We start from the raw sequence: 9,033 nt of genomic DNA on the forward strand, positions 1-9,033 counted from the left end.
TTTATCACCTCTTCAGGTTGTAAATCGTGTTTTTAAAAAGTAACTAAGTAACTAAGTAAATAATTACTTTTGAAAATAAGTAATCAGTAAAGTAATGGGATTAATTTTTGGGGGAAGTAATCAGTAATTAGTTACTGATTACTTTTTTCAAGTAACTTGACCAACACTGGTCTTTACCTTATAATATTAGGCATCTTGAGGCCACTGTTGTTGTGATTTGGTGCAATAAAAATAAACTAAATTGAATTAAATTGTCCAGCAGCAGTTTCAATATTAAAATTATATATTAGCATACAAATGATGATGATGAAATTTAGCTATATTTTGCTACTAATAGTTTTGCTTACGTAGGATTTTGTGTAGACATGTTTGTGCATCTCATTTTTTTTACACAATACTGTTATTTTTAATCTAGTAAAAATAAAAGCTCAAATTAAAAGTATGTAAAAGATTAATATATCTTTTTACCCACAATGCAAATGTGTTAAATATAGAAGGATCCTGTGCAATGCCATTTTTCTTGTGTTTTCCCGCTGGTCCCTGGTGCCCCACTCTGCCATCACATTTGAAAAATCCCCTGCCAGATTATAGTCAGGAGGAATTGTCTGTGCAGTTCCTTTCAATATGACAACAGTACAGAGGTGGCTGCTTCAATGGAATTATTGCTTCTCGAGCCAATACTAATTTAATGCTGGTATTATATTGTTACAAATATCAAATCAGTTAAGATGAAAGCACATCTTGACTGACTCAGGTAAAGCATAAGCAGGGCACAGGTGTCTGTGTAACAGAATTTCCATCACCATACGTATATGCATCTGTCACATGTAATGTAATCAGATTGTCAACCGCATTGCGGCTTCTGGACAGCTCACGCTGTAACATCTGCTACCGTCCTGATTCACTTATTGTTTACCACCCATGATTTGTCTGGCACTGAGAATTGTGTTGTCTTGACTGATCTCAAACTTTAATATCATTACATAGCATGGTTTTGATAGGCTGTACAAGGTGGACCAACAATCATGATGATAATTTTCATGCACCTGTAGTAGTTCATGTGTTTAGCTTTAACACTTTCTCTTTCTCCGGCATACTTTTTGCACAACTTACACCGTTTAAACATGCAGCTTTTTCTCCATATATTTGTACTTCTTCCAAAATGTAAAAGCACACTAAAAAAAGAACATTACGTTCTGGTGTAGTCAGTTACTCTGCATAATGCCATATAATCTTGTCACATGGGATGAATAGCACAACTAGGAAAGACCTCAGTTCATTAGGACAGCACAACACTGTTGTAGATTGTATGAATTGGTCCTGTTAATGCTAAATTGCCATGCATTTGCATCATACATAAATAAAACTGTATTTACTTACTTCTAAGGGAAATGGAATATTTTGTGCAAACAAAATACTGCCTCTGTGCAACATTAAAAGCATTCGACTGGACAAACACTGTTTTGAAGCCTCTACAAAATAACAGTAATTTTCTGTTTTTAGTGGGGGATCAAAAAATAGTCCGATTTCTTTCGAAGCCATGCAATGTTATAAATTGCCAAGTTAGATATGTGTGTAAATTTTTTCTTGGGTGTTCATGTGAAATGCCATCCATCCATTTTCTTAACCACTTATCATCGGGGATGGGGTGGAGCCCAGACCCAGCTGTTGCGGGGTGAGACGGACACCCCGGACAGGTTAACAGTCTAACAGAGAGATAGACAACCACATGTGCTCACATTCACACTTACAGCCATTATAGAGATCCAACGTGTCAACGTTAGCCCTGCGATAGGCTGAACTGTGCAGGATGTATCCTGCTATTCACCCAGCAGAATAGGTTACAGCCCCTCTGCAACCTTGAGTTGGATAAGCAAATGAAAATGGCTTCTGGCAGAGGACCTGAGCTTGAGGGTTAAAAGACTCCCCGGACGGAGAGTGGGAAAGTTTTATATATTTGGAGGGCCTTTCTGTGTGGAGTTTGCATGCTCTCCCAGTGTTTGGGTGGTTTCTCTCCAGGTACTCTGGCTTCCTCCTCTTCTGCGGATACTCAGGTCTTTTGGAGTGAATGGCCCACTCCTGAAGACCTTCTATCACTCTGTGGTGGCCTCAGCCGTCTTTTATGGTGTGGTCTGCTGGGGGTGGCAACATCTCTGCCGGGGATAGGAAGAGACTGAACAGGCTGATCCGCAGGGCCAGCTCTGTTCTAGGATGCCCTCTGGACCCAGTAGAGGTGGTGAGTGACAGGAGAATGGTGGCTAAGCTGTCATCCCTGTTGGACAACATCTCCCACCCCATGCAGGAGACTCTGACAGCACTGAGGAGCTCCTTCAGTGGCAGGCTGCGGTGCCCACGGTGTGGGACGGAGAGATTTCGCAGGTCTTTCCTCCCCACTGCTGTCAGACTCCACAACAAAGACTTTTGCAGCTGATCAAACCCACACAAACCCACACATGTGCAATAAGACTAAGTGCAATACTCTTTTCTGCCAAACTTGTATTTTTACTCAGTTGTATATTTGTATTCTATCTTTATCCTATTGTATATTTTATTTTATTTTATTCTATTGTATATAGTATTTTATTTTATTCTATTCTATTCTGTACAGTTGTGTACAGTATATTATATTAGTCCGGTGTTAGCAGCGATACAAACACTATCATGGTGAAGATAGAGCTAAACAGTTAAAGCAATGCTGTGGAGTCACTGGTCAATCTACCTTAATACCCTCATCTATGGCCACGAGCTTTGGGTAATGATCCATCAAATGAGAGTGTGGATACAAGCAGTGGAAATGAACTTCCACAGCATGTCTGGGCTCTTCCTTACAGATAAGGTGAAGAGATGCAGTAAGTCATTCAGGTGGGGTTACAAGAGTGGGGCTACGAGCAGAGCTGGAACGAAAAAGAAACAGTTGAGGCGGATTAGGGATCTAATTAGCTGCTGCTGCCCCTGCGACCTGGACCCAGATAAGCAGTGTAAGAATCACTCTTTGCTATAGAAAATTACTTATCATTACATTTATTTCAGGCTGCTGAACATAATTTCTGTCATTCCTCCTCCTCGTTGTAAAATTTCTAGCCAGTGAAATGCATCAGCTTTCTGGCTGAAAGAATTTCTGATCCTGTGTGTTGATGACTGGATCAGTGTTTCTTGATAACAATCCTTTCTGGAATGTTCTACAATGTTCCACTTGCATTCCTCCATTCCGTTTGTCTGAATCTCCCCCAATCTGTTTTTACTTTCAGCTTCCAGCCATGGTCGTGTACGCTTTACTGAATTTCCAAGTGCCGGGAAATGGTCCCCCTCTTGCTAATGAATACGCCTTTTTGGCTACGTGTTGTGCTGGAAACTGACTGAATGGTTAGATGCAAAAGTCTCAGACAACAAACCTCTGATACACACATGCATGCCTTTGCACATAAATGTGCACAGTTGGTATCCTTTACGGAGGGAGATCCTAACTAATGAAGGCTCTTTCTTTTAATGGCAAGTCAATGAGGCGTCCGAGTCTCAGTCTGCAAGAGATTCATGAGTGTGAGTTTGTGTGTGTGTGTGTGTGTGTGTGTGTGTATGTGTGTTCTTTCTGTCAATGGGAGTAACAGATATTTGTAACAGATAGCGCTGAGTTAAAGTGCTATGAATGAATGCTTATGGTGATTAACATAGACCATAGTATCTTAACGTCACAGTCCAGCTGTTGTGCTAACCAAGCATCTCATGTAATATTAGATGCAAACAATGGCAGTTTATCATAAAGCTATTAACCACTACATTAAAAATCCTGCTTGATACCGTGTTTAGCCTTTCCCGTTGCATCCAAATAGCTCTGACCAGCAGAGCTTGGAGATGGGACCTTTGGAGGGGATTGCTGGCAGTTCATCTTTTTTTGGGTCCTGGTGGGCGGGGCCTGCATTTTTAACAAGATTGGGATCTGGTAGGTTTGATCATTACCTAAGCAAAACTTTGCATTCTAACCAGATAGGTTTACTTCTGGCCTGTTAATACCTTGAATAATGTTGTTTACATCTTACCTGTAGATTTCGATGTTAAAGGAAACTTCATCTGAACTAAAACATGTCCATAAAAACTACAGATGTTAGGATTTAACAATCAATTAACCAATGAGTATTTTTGGAAGTATCCTGAATAGTTCCAAGGAAACAGACTGTTTGTGGAAAGAACGGTCTGGGGAACTCCTGAATCTGACTGTCAGATCCTCAGTATAGGAGCAAAATCTGGAAGCTCAGGGGAGAGCCTCACCCCTGGCCATTAGAGTTAGTTAAAAAGTTTTTACAGTGCCAATACACCTGGGGGCATAAAAGATCCTCCCTAAGATCCTGAAGGCACTGTGTATTGTGGCTCTTATCTTCAGTATTGCATGGTGGTACTGGCATGCTGGTTATACTCTCCTTTTTTCTTTCTTTTTTTTGTTTTAACACAAGGAATTGAATGCTCTGCTATGACCATTTGGGTATTCCATCGTATGGTCCACCTTTAGATTAATTAAGGTGTCAAACATAGGATCAAGAAGAAGTGCCGAGTGCATTTTGAAGTTGGGGAGGGATTGTTGGTTTAGTGATACCTGAGTAGTACAAGAAAAGTATTTGGTTTGCAGTCTCTTTAGTGCCTGTTTTGTAGAGCTACATGATTAAATGTTCTGCAATGATTGGAGTGCAAAAGGTTACAAGAAAATTTATGGTGGAAAATGAATGAAAAGATTCCCTCATATCATCTCTGCTGATTTTTATCAGACATTCTGAACTTCTATTGCAAGCTGTAATTTCCCCCAACAAAAGAAACAACAAAAAAAAATGGAAGAAAGAAAAGAAGTGGTGACTGTTACATAATACTGCCTCTCATAAGCAGCTCAAACAACACAGTGTCAGCATGAAAATGGCTGGACCAGAAATGCCATAATCATTCTGGATCACAGCTTACAACCTCATCAACTGCCATCACACACAATTACAGCCCACTCAATTTACCCAGCAACTATGGAAAAAGACTAGAGCACTAAAGACATCCCTGAGCACCCTAATTAACACTTTCAACTTTAACACAAAAATTAAAACCAGTGAATTGGCAAAGTGAATAACAGACACCACAGCCCAGAATAGTGTCTCCCTCTCTCTGCTGTTGGCTTAAATAAACAAGACTGTTTTTTTCTTTTGGTCTTTGTTGGCCAACGAGCTACAGTTTTGGTGGAAGTTAGATGGGAGGGAAGAGAAGGTCACATGGCAGATACTACACTCCCCTCTTTTAGGTTTTCTTACTCAAATTACAAACAAATCACAGTGTGTCTTATTTTTTGCTGTTTGCAGTTTTATTCTGTGAAATTTAACTGATTTTGGGTTCTTGCACATGATATTCTTTATATATCGGTGCCAGGTTTGGCCTGATGTGATTATAGTCCTGGCAGCAAAGCACTCCATAATGTCACTACTTTAGATTCATTTATGTTCAGTTCAGCTCAGCTGTACCATCTGGTCAGGGTGATACTGACTGCCAAACTAAACCTACTGACAAAACAATTTGTAGCCATACAGAAAGAGACAAAATACCCCATGTATCACTTCACTATATATTTACATAGATCTCTCTCGCCAAAAGAGCCTTTATGCACTTCGGAACTCATGCAGACTCAAACTAGGCAACTCTAGTTGATGCAAAAACTTTATTGAAACAACTGACTTTGAGAAACCAGCTAATATGGGAGAGGTCAGAACAAGAGTTCAGGGTCACAGGGAGGGAAAGCACTAGGGAAGAGGAGAGCAGAGTTAATTCCAAAGGTCTGGAGATGCGTGTTCCATTAATATAGTTTATAGTATGAGAGGCAGGAAAGGATGATTGCTCACTTGTGAGCTGACATTCTCAGGAGGAGGCATCCAGTGGGGTTTGAGGGTTTTTGAGCCAAGGAAAACCAACAGATTATGCTCCCCAGTCCAGGAGGGCAGGCAGGTATGTGATTAGTGAGTAGGCAAGTCCAAACAGAAGTCGTGGGAAGGAACGGAGCAGTGTCGAGGAGCCAGGTGAGTTCTGGTAATTAGTGAATACTAAAGCAACTGGGGACAAGGAGAAAACAGGATTAGCACAGAGGATGATAGAAAAAAAAAACAACATTTGGAGTTTACCACTGGTGAGTAGCAGACGGCATGGCCGAGAATGGAGGCTCAAGCTGGTCCTTAAGGTGTATCTGGACCAGGGCAGGAGGAGAAAAAAAACACTTGTCCTTGGAGAAAGGAAAAAGTAAACATATTCCAAAAATGCCCAAACACTTATGTCAGTGTCAGTTTCATGTTGTTCTTTTGTAATCACTTTCATTCTTCCTTCAGTAATTGCTTTCTTTGTGTAGCTTTGGTCCTTTGTTTTCCCATCTCTGTGATTATCTGCTCTGCCTTAATCGTTTCCACCTGTGTCTCATTTGCTGTTCAGCGCCTCATAGTAGTCCCGTGTCTCCCATGTCAGTCCCTCAGTCTGCTTTCCCAGCCAGTTTACCTGCCTGTTATTCTGCTTACTACTATCTTTTTCCATGTCTGCTTATGTGTATCCTCTGACTTTGGTTTTAAACAAAAAACAAAACAAAAACAAAACCAAACAACTGTTATACTTATAATAATCATAACCCATTCCTGGCAGTTTGTGATATATAGTCACAAGCTTTAGTGTATCGCTTTGTGTTGCTGGGCATATTTTGATGTTCTGATCCACATTTGAAAGTTGGAGGGTTGGAAGAGAACTTCGACTTGACTTGTTATGCCAGAGCCCAAGTGATAGAGTTTGGAATATGGAATTTATTACAAATATGTTGCTTGGTTAACTTCAGGCATAAAAGCTGCAAGGTTAGGTTTAGCCATTAAATTTGTAACAATTCATGTCTACGAAATTGAAAAAAATAGATAAATTCTTTTGTTAAATGCCTGTTGCGCTGGCTACTCTCTCCTTGTGTCTCTTCATTAAACGCATCTGCACTAAAACACGAGGTGAGGAGATGTGGCAAGGAGTCAAAGGTGCACAGACTGACAAATGAGGGGCTGGATTCTGCAGACGCTTTTGTTTAGTTTTCCCTCCCGGCCAGGTTTTGTTTTACTCTTGTAATTCTAATCAAAGTTAAATGTTTGTGCTGCCTTTAGGCTTTCTTCCTCACGGTAACACAAAGGAAGCCAAAAGGTATCAGGCAGTTTTATCAAATAGCCTTGTGTATGCTGAACCTTGTAAAAATAAATTATGTTGTAATTTTTGCTTTTAATCGCAGAAGTGTGATTTATCTGTATAACCCAAGACTTCTGAAATTAACATGCAGTATGAACGTGTGTGTGTGTGTGTGTGTGTTTGTCTGTGTGCACGTGTACGTGCATGTAATGATGAATATTTGATGTCGAGAGTCTCGCTACATACTCCTCTCAGATCATGACATCATGTTGGCACCAGGGATAATTTCTGCATTATACATGAGGTCAATCGCTCTTCAAATCAAATACCACTGATTCAGCCCCTTGTGCATCCTGATTCTGCCTCCAGATTTTTCTCCGCTTCACTTTCTTTCTTGGGGGCATATTGTATCAAATATTGAGTGGTTTGAATACGTTGGAAGCTTGTGGGCAATAGACAAAGAAAAGCCTATATAAAACAAGATTTGATTAAAAAATATCCAGTATTACTCAGTTTATGGTGTAATTCAATATCTTTCCTTGGGGCGAAATTAGAGATGTACTGTCTGTCATTTTTATTAGATATGCTGGATATATCTAATATGGGTATATTTAATCTTTGAACAAGGCATCAGCAGTACAAAGCTACAGTACATCTACCTTTTATTAACTTGCTATATGTGTTTTCTTTTCTTTTTTTGCAAACTTTGAAACTTAAAGAGGATAGAAGGAAAGACGCTAAAGAATCTGCATTTCACTGATTTCCATTAGCCAGTTTTTGGAATTCCTTGGTTAACTTAACTTCAACTCTTTCTTCTTCTTCTTCTTCTTCTTCTTCTTCTTCTTCTTCTTCTTCTTCTTTTTTTCTTTTTTTTTACAAAACTACTGCTAATACTGTCCTTTGTGTGTTTGACTAAGTCATATGACCCTGGGTCTATGACACTTTTTGGAAGAAGGCGCTATAGTTTTAAAACGTTTATAAATTTTGGTGAGAAAAGGACAAGTTTTTTCCCTAAAATATGAAGTTTTGGAGATGAAAGAAGCATCAGTTATGTTGTCAGTTCAAGTTCAGTTCATGCCCTCCTTCTACCCTCCATCTATCAAACTATTCTTAACTTTGAACTGGGAAAAAAAAGAGAAAAAGCAGTGAAACGAAGGGCAAAACTACAAATTTCATGGAGCCACGTTGAGCCAAGACACCGAAGCGCAAAGGAGATAGAAGCAGAAGGGAATAGTAATTATGTGTTTGTCTGTGAGGGGATATATAAGTGTGGAAAGCAGACTGGATGCAGAGACCTCCAACACAGAAGCGGAGAGGAGTTCCTCTCCACATTTCACTCTAAACAACATGCTGGAATCAAGCTGTGCAACAGTGTGAGAAGGAGGGCAAGAGGAAAAAGGGAGAGAAATAAGCAAGAGATAGAGAGAGAAAGAGAGAGAGAGCATCAAACACTCTGTAATAACTGGCTCTAATTAAGACCAGAGGGAATAGGGGAGTTATTAGCTGTCATAAGCAAGTTTATCACACCCAGAGAGAGCATATATTAGTGCGTAAGTGTGTGTGAGAGAGCGAGACTGGGCGAGTAAGAGAAAATACTTGCCTGTGTTTATGCATTTCCACTGTACGTGGCTTAACATGTGCAGCAGACATAGAGAGGGAAAAGAAATGAAGTCTGTGCACGGTCTTGTGCAAGTTTGTGTGTGTGTCTGCCCGTATGTTTGCACGTGCATTCACACAGGCAACAGTGGTATTCCCTCCAAACACCAAGTGTTATTAATATGTATGCAGCTGAGAGAGATACCCTCACATCTCCCAGCTCATCAAAAAACACTCACAAATGCGTTATTATCAATCCCTATTAAGCTGCCACACACACACACA

General features: G+C 40.1%; 1 protein-coding gene across 1 annotated transcript in view; it reads right to left on the reverse strand.

The window, feature by feature from the left end:
• eed (embryonic ectoderm development) overlaps positions 1 to 9,033 on the reverse strand; it is a 19,820-nt gene that overhangs the window by 3,155 nt on the left and 7,632 nt on the right. The gene's annotated exons all lie outside the window — the stretch shown is intronic.

Source organism: Haplochromis burtoni, unplaced genomic scaffold (assembly GCF_018398535.1).
Source record: "Haplochromis burtoni strain Fernald_Lab_line unplaced genomic scaffold, NCSU_Asbu1 Contig_38, whole genome shotgun sequence".
In the NCBI taxonomy this organism is placed as follows: domain Eukaryota; kingdom Metazoa; phylum Chordata; class Actinopteri; order Cichliformes; family Cichlidae; genus Haplochromis; species Haplochromis burtoni.